Source organism: Carettochelys insculpta, chromosome 1, assembly GCF_033958435.1.
Source record: "Carettochelys insculpta isolate YL-2023 chromosome 1, ASM3395843v1, whole genome shotgun sequence".
NCBI classification, from domain to species: domain Eukaryota; kingdom Metazoa; phylum Chordata; order Testudines; family Carettochelyidae; genus Carettochelys; species Carettochelys insculpta.
Genome location: NC_134137.1, coordinates 205,012,422 through 205,025,661, shown reverse-complemented (window position 1 = coordinate 205,025,661; position 13,240 = coordinate 205,012,422). Strand labels below are relative to the sequence as shown.

Sequence of the window (13,240 nt, the reverse complement as noted above, 5' to 3'; positions counted from 1 at the left end):
CAAATCCTTCCCCATTCCTCACCACTAAACTAACAGTGCAAGCTGCAAACCTCATCCTCCTCTTCAGGGAGTTATCTGCAGGAAATGAAGTCAGCTGGAACACTTTGTACTATCAAATTTTTGCAGTAATTCTGCAGCTGCACTTAAGCGCATTTGTGCACGCACAAACCTAGCATTAACTCATTGCTCAGGATATTCAGGACCTGCTGGAACTGATGGGAGAGGGGGCAAATAAGCCCTTTCACCAATGGAGTTCAAACCACATTAAGGGTATTTAAATTTGAGCTAAACATGATTCCAGCAAAGCTCATTCCTTACATGGTCTCACTGGCCCAAGAGTGTAGGGTTTGTAGTTATATGCAAAAGAGTTAACGGATGGATCCCAACCTTGTGAGCATACAGTTGCAAACTTACCTTTGAGCAGGGCTATAATATGATTGTTAGGCCATATCTAAATTCTAACATGGTTCTGCAGTGCGGAGGCCGGAATACTGTGTAATCAGATTGACCAATCGTCCTCCCTAATTCCCAAATCCCCAGGAACAAGCATACCACAGACTGTAATAGTAACACTATGGATGTGTCTACACTACAAAAAGACCTTCCAACTGGTGTACTTTGAAGTTGAGAGTCTACATACATCCTATTTCGAAGTTAAACTTTGAAGTAGAGTAGTACTTCATTCCTGTGAATGGAGTAAGGACTTCGAAGTGGGGCTCCCTACTCTGGAGTAAGAGAAAATGTGCGTAGACCCTCTGGTGGCTACTTCAAAGTAGTGCCTAACTTTGAAGTTAGTTCCTAGTGTAGACACACCCTAGGACAATACTCGATAGGGAGTATTTCATCATATGAAAATAAATCAGTAATTGTCTGCCTCAGCTTCTTTAGTCGTAGAAAGAGCATCTTTTCCAACAGCGCTGCATTCACTAATAACAAACAAGGCCTTAGTAGCTGGTGGGAAAGAGTGACACTGTGACACTTCCCGGATGTATCCAGGGTTGTGAGACACCTTGCTACCACCCGCTCTTAGCATGCAGAAGCCTTGTCTGTGCCTGTAAGGGGTCTTGTCCCCAACTTCATCAGCAACAGGCAACACAAATATTTCTCTCAGCCCAGATGGGCTCTGCTGTCCTTCACGAATCATAGAACTGGAAGAGACCTCTAAAGGTCATCAAGTCCAGGCCCCTGCTTTCACAGCAGGACCAAGAACCATCCAGACAATCCTTGACAGTTTTGTCTAATCTCTAAAATCTCTGAAGATGGAGCATCCACAGTCTCCCTAGGTAATTTAATCCAGTGGTTAACCACAGTGACAGGAAGATTTTCCTAATGTCCTGCATAAATCTCCCTTGCTGCTATATAAGCCCGTTGCTTCATGTTGTATCATCAGAGGTTAAGGAGAACAATTTTTCTCTCTGATCCTTGAAACTACCTTTTATGTACTTGAAAACTGTTATCATGTTCCCTCTCAGTCTTCTCTTTTCCACACTAAACAAGCCCAATTTTTTCGATCTTTGCTCATAGCTCATGTTCTTTAGACTTTTAATCATTTTTATTGCTCTTCTCTGAACTTTCTCCAATTTGTGCACTTCTTTCCTGAAATGGGATGCCCAGAATACATTCCATCTGAGGCCTAATCAGCACCAAGTAGAATGGAAAAATTACTACTTATGTCTTGCCTACAATACTCTTGCTAATGCATCCTCCCAGGATGATGTTTGCTTTTCGTTTTCTCAATGGTGCGATACTATTGACTCATGTCTAGCTGCTGGTGCAGTATGACCCCTATGTGCCCCTTTCCACAATACTCCTTCCTAAACAGTCATTTCCCATGTTGTATGCACATAAAGGATTGTTCCATCTAAGTGGAGTACTCTGCATTTGTCCTTACTGAAGTTCATCCTGTTTACCTCAGACCACGTCTCCAGTTTGTCCAGATCATTTTGAATTCTAATCCTATCCTCCAAAGCACTTGCCACTCCTCCCAGATTGGTATAACTTGCAAACTTTATGAGCATGCTGTCTGTCCTGTTATCTAAATTACTAATGAAGATATTGAACAGACACCATCTCAGACTTGATCCCTGCAGAACTGCACTTGTCCTTACAGAAGCATGACTGTGAACCATTGGTAACGACTCTCTGGACACAGTCATCCAACTACTTATGCACTGACCTAACAGTGAGTAGGTCCATCTAGATCAGGTTTCCCTAGTTAATGAGAAGGTAATACAACATTTTATCAAAAGCTTTATTAAGGCTAAATATACCACATCAACTGCTTTCCCCCCATCCATAAGGCTTGTTATCCTGTCATAAAAAGGTATCACATTGGTTTGACTAGATTTGTTTGCTGATTGCTACTTATCACCTTATCTTCTCTATGTTTGCAAATGGATTCTTTAATTATGTGTAACAAGCAGTCCTGTAGCACAGAAAAGACTAAATTTATTTATTAGGTAATGCGCTTTTGTGGGTAAGACCTGCTTTTTCAGATTTGGAGTAGACAATCAGAACCCAGAGTTTACATGGGGAGAGGAAGGGAGGGGAAAAAAAAAAGGGGTTATCTATCACTAAGGCTTGTTTCAGCAGATAGGTCAAGACCTGACTGGACCGTGGAGACTGAACCACAAGCTGAGTCTCCTGAGATGGCAGTTCCTCCAGAGTTCAGGACACATGAGTAGGGAGTATAAGGAGGAAATTTCTAATGCTATGGCCTGTGCTATGACTCTTGTAAGGGTAAAAAGGACTTCAGCCTCTCTGATCATCAAGCTGGAACTTTTAACCAGCACTAAAATCAATTTAGAAATGCTTCAAAAGCTCATCTTTGAAAGAATTGTAAGTTAAAAACACATAGTTTGAAGCAGGATATTTTCCTGAAAAATAAATACATGCTTGTAGTTCTAATGCTTTTATGTTGCAATGTTTAGAGTAAGTTTTATGCAATTTCCTAATTGTAACAGAATAGGAATTGGCTAATCTGTTGGGCGGACACCTGACCAACATTTTTAGTAACAGATTTGCCTGAAGGCACTAAGTGGCTGGTACTTCAAAGCCTCGAATATTTGAGCTTTCTGACAGCACTATATCAGAGGTCAATCTTGTTTTTTGGGTACACAGCGGAAAAGTGGCTTTAATCTCTCTGCTTGTCACTTGAATGCACAGAGCTGGCTCAGTTTACAGACCGACCATTATCAGACAGAGATTGCACAGCCCTCAACAAAAGTTATCCAGACAAAGAAAGGGCCCTTTTCACGGACAGACTATATGATCTAGACAGGAAGCTTAGCCCAACTCACAGCTAGACTATGGTATTTAGAGAGTACTAGTCTAGCCCACAGACTGTCTCAGTGCAAACATGGACTGTGCTACCTGCAGAGAGAGCTGGTCATTTCCACAGGCAGACCAGGTAGGATGGACAGAGATTTTGCACAGTTTTTAGCTAGTCTATATTATCCAGCAGAGGCAAACCCCAGCCCAGGTTCTTGGCTGAAATTAAGACCAATAAACTAACAATGTTCTCTGGACAGAGCACTGGCCTAACCCCCAAGAGAGTGTATTATCTGGGCAGAGGGCTGGACCAGGCCATGAAAAATTGTACCATATTTTTGTTATTTTTATAAAGTAGGTAAGAATGTGAATTAAAAAGAGAATGAGCAGCTGGCAGTGTTCCTTCAACCTCATTATGCAAAGGTTTTGAAACCCCCAGCTTCTTGTGAAGCAAGAAGAGTCCTTTCCCCTTCTCTAAGAAATATCTGAGGAAGAAAGAGAAGCCCAGAAAATTCATTTCAGATAACCGACTGATCCTGGACTGGCTGGGGGTGCTAATGAAGCATCAACTAAAACCACAGCTTCCTCCTCCTGAAGTTAGGACTATTGGCATCGCTTTGTGACACTGTCAGCAGGAGAACCTGTTTGAACATGTTGCTATCAAAGACAGACAAGCCTTCAGCAGACTCACACGGTGATTAGCCTTTCCCATCAAGTGCCCAAAGGGACTGTTCATGAAGCACCTGATAAGGCCAAAATTCAGATTTTGCCAGCATTCGTCAGTCCAGTATACCTTGTCCAATACAGTACAATTGGAAAGCACTGTACAAATATGAAACCCACAGAGTTCAATGCATGAAACTAATACATTTATGAAGCACTGTTCAGCCTGGTAAATCATGTTCAGTTCTGTACATCTGACAAGTACTCTTAGCCTGGTACACTCTGTATATCATCCAGCAATCTCTCATTCATCTAGTACATCCAGGGAACAGCTCCCCTGGCTCAGTCCATTAAATTAACTTCTGCAATCTAAATCAGTGTTTCTTAAACTTTTTGAGACCATGGAACACCAAACAATAATACTTTTCAATGCAGAAACACCTATGAAAATTTTCTTCAAAAAAAAAAATTGTCAGACAAAAACAAAACAAAACAGAAACAAAACCAAACAGCAACATATACAGCAAAAGCAAAATGAAGTAATTTAATCAGGTATCACAGCAATGAGTAAGTAACATTGTATCTGGTTTTAATAACAGCAAATATAGCCTTATTGTGAAACTCTGAAGTATTTTTCCGAACACTTGCAGCACATGTGAGAGTTGTTCACAGAACACCAGTGTTCCATCAAACATAGTTTAGGAAACACTGATCTAAACTACCCAAGTTGAAAGAATAGCACCCTCTTGTGACTTCTAGAGGGGAAGCAGAATGAACATCTGAAGTTTAAAGTAAGATAAATATTTAAACAAACCTTTAGACTTGCGTTTCCCATGGAATACTCTTGGATTTGGAATATACTGACAGAACATGTACTTGCTAGTTGGGGGTGAGGTGGAAGGTTTCACACCAAAAGATTGCCACACATAACGTTCAGAAGTTGATTTAAAAAGAGTTTTTAAGATGTCTTCTATTTTACACCCAACAAAAAATAATAAGAGAATAATCATCTGTATGAACTAATGCCCCTTCTGATAGCAAGACAAAATTAGCAACCCTATAATTAAATATAAAAATTAAGAAGTACAACCCCAAACCAAAACATCAATATATCAGCCGAAAGAAGGATGGTTAGTGTCGGTCTTTTGTATAAAAATAGAAAGGACAATGTTGCTCAAAAAGGACTGTTCTTCCTTAAAGCTTAAAAAACAATTTTTAATGAAAAAGAAACAAAACAAATTAGATATGGAAAATACTTTTAAATGTTGTGTTTTTACAAATTTATTTTTATGGAAAACTACTATAAAATAAAAAATAAGTAACTTTTGGCAGCTTTTTTTAAATGGGAAGAATGTTTCTTCTTTGAGTAGTGTCCCTGTGTGTGCTCCAATCTGGGTGCTGGTGTGTCCTCACGCTGGCATTCAGAGATTCTTCTACAGCTGTGGTTTCCCTCATCACGCACGTGCAGTAGCTGCTCCTTGTGCTATCTGATGGGCATGTGGCACGGGCCCCTCCATTCCTTCTCCATTGTCCTCAACTGCAGATGGAGCTACGCGCTCTCTCTCTCTGAAAGATAAAAGAAGAGTAAGTTATTGTTCTACCCTTAGCTGTTCTTATCCAACTTCCTTTCCTGTTAAAGTTTGAAGAAAAAAAAAGAAGAAAGTTTTAGTTAGGTTTAGTGTTAAGAGTTTGGTTGCTGCATCACCATCATGCCAGGCACTCTGGTCTTCAAGTGATGCACAATGTACAGGGAAACCATGCTGGCCTCCAACAGCCACACATCCTACATTAAGTGCCTGGGTGAGGGTCACCAAACCCAATGCTGCACCCATTGCTCCAGCCTCAAGACAAGGGCCAAGAAGGACTGAGCCAACAGGCTCAAGACTTACCTTCACAAAAAGTCCCTCCAACCACCAGTCCCAGAGCAGGCCCCCACACCGAAACACCAGAATGGGAGACTAAGGGCACGTACTCTGCATGTCCCTCTACATTGGTCGGCCTTCCAGCCGACAAGACAGGTCCTTCCCTACCCTGTTCCTGGCCGCTGGCAACATCCTCTCAGGCCGCGCTAGTTAAAAAGGGCACCATGATGTCCCAAGCACTATCTGAACCGGCACCGCGAAAGCAGGCATTTTTGGAGCCAAGCCACCAGCATCTCCAGTTTCATCCACTTCTACTCCCAGGCATAAGAAATCATCCAAAACTAAGACCCCCGCCCTTGGTGCCAGAAAGGGAGCACAAGCAGCACCACTCCAAGTCTCCATGCCACTCGCACAAGGCACCAGACAAGTCCAGGGCCAAGGCACCACCCACTCCTGCATGGCACCGGAGAAGGCACTGAAGCGGCACCAGGACACCACTTCACTCAAGCCTACAGCACCAGGGCGTGGCACGGTGTCCAAACCGCACCGTGAAGACTCTCTGCCAAAGGCGTACGTGGTGCCAGTCTTGGCACTGTCCCACTCGCTGCCCTGCGTCCCCCTGGTGCTGCCTCCATCCGCATGTTCATCTAGGTGTTCAGGGTTCTCACAAGGATCAGGGGCCAGACCACCTACCCAGGATGAGGCGGTTCTGAGCAAAGTAGTGCCCTTTCATCTCAGCTGTCCAGTACCATGCACTCCAACTGTGGAGATGTGCTGCTGACAATGGCTTATCTACAGCTGCTCCCATCATGGTTTGCACACCAATATCCAGACCCAGAAGAAGCCGCTCCTCACTATCCATAACCATCCTCCCTGGTCACCTTGGCAGTCACGATTACCATGCTCCCATGCTCTCCCAGCACAGTCCACGGCATCTAGGGACCTCCCTGTGTTGCCGCAGCCCACCACATCAGCGAGATATCCCCTGTCACGGTGCTCCGAGGCATAGAACTCCCTGTCAGAGGGTGAAGACAGGTCCCCTCTGCACATTCCTCTTTGTCACCTGAGGATGCAGTGATCGCGGTCTCGCCTCCGCCTATGGATGACACACGGACCTTTCAAGAACTGTTTCAGCAAGTGGCCCAGGCTCAGAAGGACCTGTAGGAGGTGCAGGTCAAGCATCACAGGTTTCTTGCACCCTGCAGCCCACCCCCCTCCAGAATTGCCCTGCCTACGGAGGAAGCAATAATGGACCCCACAAACATCATCTGGCAGATGCCGGCATCCATTGCTCCCACCAACAAGAGAGCAGATAAAGGGTATTTTGTGGCCTCACTGGACATGGCGTTTTTATTCAGCCATCTGCAACCATATTTGCTGCTGGTCAATGTGGTCCATAACAAGTCTAAGTCCTTCCTTTTGACCCCTCAGGACCCGGCAGGCAAGATATGGGACAACACAGGGCACAAAGTCTATTCATCAAGAATATTGGTCCTGTGGACAGCAAACTATGCAGTCATGCTAGCTAACTATGACTACCTCAGTTATTCCAAGCTGCAAGAGTTGGTCCCCTCCTTGATGGAGCAGCAACACCTGGCCCTCATAAACGTCATACAAAAAGGACACACCATCTCCCATATGGCCCTCCAGTACGCAATGGATGTGGCAGAAATGGTGGATAGAGTCATGGCCTCTGCTGTGGTCATGGGGTGCACTTTGTGGCTCTCGCCCTCAGTGGTCCACAAAGACCTTAGCACAAGATACAGGACCTTCCCTTTGATAAGCAACACCTCTTTGCAAAAAATACTGACACTCAGTAAAGGAGTCTCTTGCCATGCTGGGGATCCATACCCCACCTCCATTTAAGTGGGCTTGATACTCTCCCTACCAAAGACCACAGGAGAGTACGCCATTACTGCAGACAAGTGTGTCCTAGACCAAGTGGCCCGGCGTACTCCATCTTGTTTACCTCTACCCCAACCTGTCCCACTTCAGGGACCCATCTCCTGAGAATTTACTTGAGCAACAGGTACAGCACCTCTTTGGCCTGGGCAACACTGAGTCTGTCCCAGCAGAGTTTCAGGACAGGGGGTTCTACTCCACGTACTTCCCAACCCAGAAAAAGAATGGGGATGTGGGGGACCATCCTCAATCTCCAGAGGCTCAACAAATACGTCCTCTGTCCTCTGCAAGATGGTGATTCTTGCAACCATTATCCTGGCCGGCGCTGGACAAAGAAGACTAGCTCTCGGCTCCCGACCTATAGGGCACCTATTTCCACATCACAATCCAGCTGGTGCACAGGAGCTTTCTTCATTTTACAATGGCGTCCTAACACTAGCAAGACGGTGTCCTTCCATTTGGGCTCTCAACCACACCCAGCTTGTTCTCCAAGACTCTGTCGATCATGGCTGCCCACTTACATCATCAGGGGGTGATTATTTCCCCATGTCTGGATGATTTGTCTCACAAGAGGGCCCTCATTTCTGGCAGCACTTCACATGGGCAGGGTCACCACAGCCTCAGCTTCCACATAAAATACAACAAGTCCATGCTTTGATCCCCACAATTTCTAAAGTTCACTGCGGCCCACATAAACACTACCATTGCCAGGGCCACTCTTCCTGCTCAGATTCCAGGCCCTGGACGACCTCATCTTGGTGGTGCAACTGTCTCCCACTGACATGGAGTGCATGTGCCCAAAGCTGCTGGGTCTCACGGATGTCACCACGTACATGATCAAGCTGGCCAGACTGCACATGAGATGCCCCCAGTCCTGGCCGTCCATGTGCTACACCCCAGCCAGGTACTCGCTGTCCAAATCAGTAGTTGTCCCGCCACACGTTCTCATCTCCCTTCAATGGTGGATATGTCTGGACAACGTTCTCACCAGATGGCCGTTCCACCAACCACCCCCATCTATTACCCTTACTATGGAGACTTTCCTTATGGAATGGGGGCCCATTTGGGCTGCCTTATGGTCCAGGGCAAATGGTTCTTCCCTGAGCAAGCATTCTACATAAATCTACTGGAGCTCAGCATTTCTGGTGGCACCTCACATACAGAACTGCCAATATCCTGACAGACACCACCACATGTATGTATTATATCAACCATTAAGGCAGAGTTCGGTCCCCATCCCTGTGCACAGAAGCCATAAAACTGTGGATTTGGTGCCTTCAGCACCACATCACTCCAGTGGCCACATATCTGCCCACGGTACTGAACATGACTGTGGATGCCTCAGTCACTCATTCAGTGATCACCCCAAGTGGGAGATCAGCCTGGTGTCCCTCGACCATGTGTTCCAGACTGGGGCCAGCTGCGCATAGACCCATTTGCAACCCAAGTCAACAGAAAGTGCCATCAGTACTGCTCCAGAGCAGGTCTGAGGCGGCGCTCCCTCGGAGATGCTTTCTCCATGAAATGGGACACGCTCTTTACACGTTTCCACCCCTTCCCTTGATTCCCAAGCTTCTGGTCAAATTCAGGCTAGACTGGGCTCACCTCATCCTGATAGCTCCAGCATGGCTGACACAAAGTTGGTATCCTTGCCCGTACCGACCGTTGGTGTCGACTCCATATCCCTTTCCTCCTGGCCACAACCTCCTGTCCCAGGCCTTCAGTCACACCCTTGACTCCCATCTACTCAGGCTAAACCTCCATGATTCCAGGATGCTGAAATCACATGCTGTGTGGGATAAATAGGTTTCTCGTTAACAGCAGATAGGAGTCCACCCAGAAGTCCTACTTCTACAAGTAGATGCAGTTCTCTCAGTGGTTGGGCATTAATCACTCTACGCCTCCTCACACTGCCCCCTTTCCTACCCTCCTTGACTACATGCTGCACCTGCATGAGTCAGGCCTAGCCCTCTGTACCATCAAGGTTCATGGTGCAGCATTAGTGGCATTCCACCAAGTGGAGGACAGCATCTCCTTCCTTGCCCATCCTATCACCAAACGTTTTTTGATGGGTCTGCAAAACACTTTTCAGCTGGTACATCCTCCAATGCCTACCTGGGACCTTAGCCATGTACTCAACTGCCTCATGACCCTTTGAACCCCTGGCAATGTGTTCCTGACTCCATCTGTTGATGAAGGTGTCATTTTTAGTCACCATCACATCAGCCAGGAGGGTCAGGGAGCTTGTTGCTCTGATGGCTCAACGTACTTACACAGTGTTTACCAAAGGTAGAGTCACTCTTTGCCCTCATCCTAAGTTCCTCCCTCAGGCTCCTTCTCTGTCTCACGTCAGCGAGCCTATCCACTTACCTGTGTTCTTTCCAAAGCTGCACTCTGACCCTGCGCATGCGGTGTGGCATACTCTGGATGTTGGTTGGACATTGGCCTTCCACATTGATCACACGAAGCTTTGGTGCAAGAGAGGAGAAACCTGACTGAACTGACCTGGTTTCTCCTCTCTTGATGTTCACAGCTCCACATTAGCTGCTGATAATGGGCCACATCCTCTGTGATTGAACTGACCTTGACAACTCTGGCCCTCCTCTTGACTGGGACTCCCTCCTTTTCATAAGCCTATAAATTTAGACCCTCCTCTGGAACCCCCACTCATGCATCTGATGAAGCGGGTCTTTGCCCACAAAAGCTTATGCTCCAAAATATCTGTTAGTCTATAAGGCACCACAGGACTTCTTGTTGTCTAGACATTTGCTCTCTTTGTCTCAGGAAGTTTGAGAGTTTTCCTTCAGGGTTTTGTGATCTCCATTTTTCCAAAGGAGCACAGGTGTCACACAGTGCACACAGCAAATGCCATCTTTGACATAGCTGGGTTTTGAAATATTAACTGATCTATGAAATGCCGACTGAACAGACAGGAGGGAGTGTTCTGCTCTGTACTCAGATTACTCTGCCTACCTGGTCCAAAAGGTTCAGCTGTACTGCAATTACAATGTGAGGGCAGCTCACCTACACAAACTCCAGCAAACTTTAATCTAGTTTGTTCAGGTCCCAAAGCAGTTAAGCCTAGAAATCTGGATAATCATGTGGCTAACACATGCTAAAGCACACACTGCTCCAGCTTCACTGCTTTGGGAACCAAGATAACTAGATTAATGCTAGCTTGGGTGTTTAATCAAGCTGCAATCACCATTTGATTGGTACGTAGATATAACTAGAATAGGAAGATAGATTTCTCTCTAGTCTTTCAGAAAAATCAGGGTCTATACTTGGCATTCCTGATGTATAATACTGATTTTTTTTTCTTTTAAAAAAAGGCTGCATAGGAAATGAACCATTTTCAGGCCAGTAAGCTTAAATTCACTTCCAGGTAAGTTGATAAAAGCTATAGTAAAGAACAGAATTAACACAAATGAACATGATATTTTGGGGGAAGAATCAACGTGGATTTTGGAAAGGGAAATGATGCCTAACCAATCTATTAGAATTCATCGAAGGAGTCAACAAACATACAAATAGTAACAGAGAGAAAGCTGTGCTAGTCTATATATTATCAAAACAAAAAAGCAGTCCAGTAGCATGTTAAAGACTAACAGAATAATTTATTAGGTGATGAGCTTTCGTGGGACAGACCCACTTCTTCAGACCATAGCCATACCAGAACAGACTCAATATTTAAGGGACAGAGAACCAAAAATAGTAACAGAGAGGAAGCCATGCTAGTCTATACACTATCAAAACAAAAAGCAGTCAAAGTGCTTTAAAGTGCTACTTGACTGCTTTTTGTTTAGAACCAAAAATAGTAATCAAAGTTGACAAATCAGAAAAATATTATCAAGGTGAGCAAATCAGAGTAGAGGGGCAGAAGGGGCATGGGGGGCGGGTTAAGAATTAGATTAAGCCAAGTATGTAAAAGAGCCCCTATAACGACCTAAAAAATTCCCATCCTGGTTCAAACCACGTGTTAATGTGTCAAATTTTAATATAAAAGAGAGTTCAACAGCCTCTTTCCAAAGTAGTGTGAAAATTCCTCTTTAGTAACATGCAAACTTTCAGGTCATTAACAGAATGTCCCACCACATTAAAATGCTGGCTGACCAGTTTGTGAATCAGGAGTGTTTTTATATCTGTTTGATGCCTATTAATTCTTTGTCTAAGAGAGTTTGAGTCGGTCCAATACACAAAGCATCTGTGCATTGTTGGCACATGATGGCATATATGATGTTAGTTGAGGAACATGAGAATGGGTCCAAATCATATACAGAGACTCTAGAAGAATTCCACAGAGACTTTAACAATCTGCACCCCACCATCAACTTATGCCTCGACTACTCCACGTGAGTATGTCATTATAGGGCCTCTTTTTGATACTTGGCTTAATATAATTCTTGACAACGCCCCTCCCCACTCCTTCTACCCCTCTACTGTGTAATTTGCTCACCTTGATAATATTTTTCTGATTTGTCAACCTTGATTACTATTTTTGATTCTCTGTGCCTTAAACATTGAGTCTGTTCTGGTATGGCTACGATCTGAAGAAGTGGGTCTGTCCCAGAAAGCTCATCACCTAACAAATCATTCTGTTAGTCTTTAAAGCAGCTACTGGACTGCTTTTTTGTTTTGAAACATACGAACAAGCGTGATCCTGTGGACTGAGTATATTCAGACTTTCGGAAAGTCTGTCACAAGGTCCCTCTGGAAAGGCACTTAAGCGAAGTCATGGGATAAGAAGGAAGGTCCTCCCACCAATCATTAATAGATAGATTAAAAAGAACAAAACAGGAGGAATAAATTTTCAGTTTTCAGAGTGGAGAAAGGTAAATGGCAGAATCTCCCAACGCTCTGTAGTGGGACCGGTGTTCAACATATTCATAAATAATCTAAAAAGGGGTGAATAGTGAGGTGGCAACGTTTGCAGTTAATACAGAAGTGTTTTAAATAATTAAATCCAAAGCTGAGTACACTGAATTACAAAGGGTTTTCACTAAACTGAGTTACTGAGCAACAAAATGGCAGGTTACGTTTAATCCCAACCATAATAAGAGCAAATTAGCGGTTATCACTCAGGAAGGAAAGCTTGGAGTGGGAGTCTTTGTGGAGAAACCCCGGAAAACATTTGCTTAGTGGGTAGCAGCCACCAAAAAAAGCTCACAGCATGTTAGGAACCGTTAGCAGAGGACTGGAAAATTCAACAGAAAACTGTCCCAGTGCCACGAGAGAAATCCATGCACACCAGAGCGCAGCCCGACCTACGCAGCAACCCCGCAAAGGCCCCCACGCAAAAATTCGAGAGTGGGACGGAATGCTGGGGGCAAACCTGGGGGTTCCCGAGAGAACCGGGCTCCCCACGCGCCCCGCACTCGGATCCCAGCTGCAGCAAGGAGGAAGAAGGGCGCAGCCCACGCGCACCGCAGCAGCTCACGCCACTAGCTAGCGAATCAAAGGGATCTCGACGCGATTTACTTGGCCCACGCGCTATCTCCCGCCCCACGTGACCAGGCGGAGGGCGGCACGGAAGGGCTTCAGTT

The 13,240-nt window shown here is 45.1% G+C and overlaps 1 long non-coding RNA gene across 3 annotated transcripts; it reads right to left on the bottom strand.

Annotated features, from left to right (window-relative positions):
• Positions 1–3,936: 3,936 nt before the first annotated feature.
• LOC142006983 (uncharacterized) lies at positions 3,937–13,204 on the bottom strand. 3 transcript variants are annotated; one of them, XR_012643875.1, is made up of 4 exons: positions 13,030–13,204; positions 10,068–10,165; positions 9,303–9,486; positions 3,937–5,499 (listed from the first exon to the last, which is right to left on the bottom strand). It is a non-coding gene; the product is annotated as an uncharacterized LOC142006983 (long non-coding RNA). The 3 variants fall into 3 exon arrangements; XR_012643876.1 differs by lacking the exon at positions 13,030–13,204 and adding an exon at positions 10,281–11,324; XR_012643874.1 differs by lacking the exon at positions 10,068–10,165 and having other exon boundaries at positions 4,109–5,499.
• Positions 13,205–13,240: the final 36 nt, after the last annotated feature.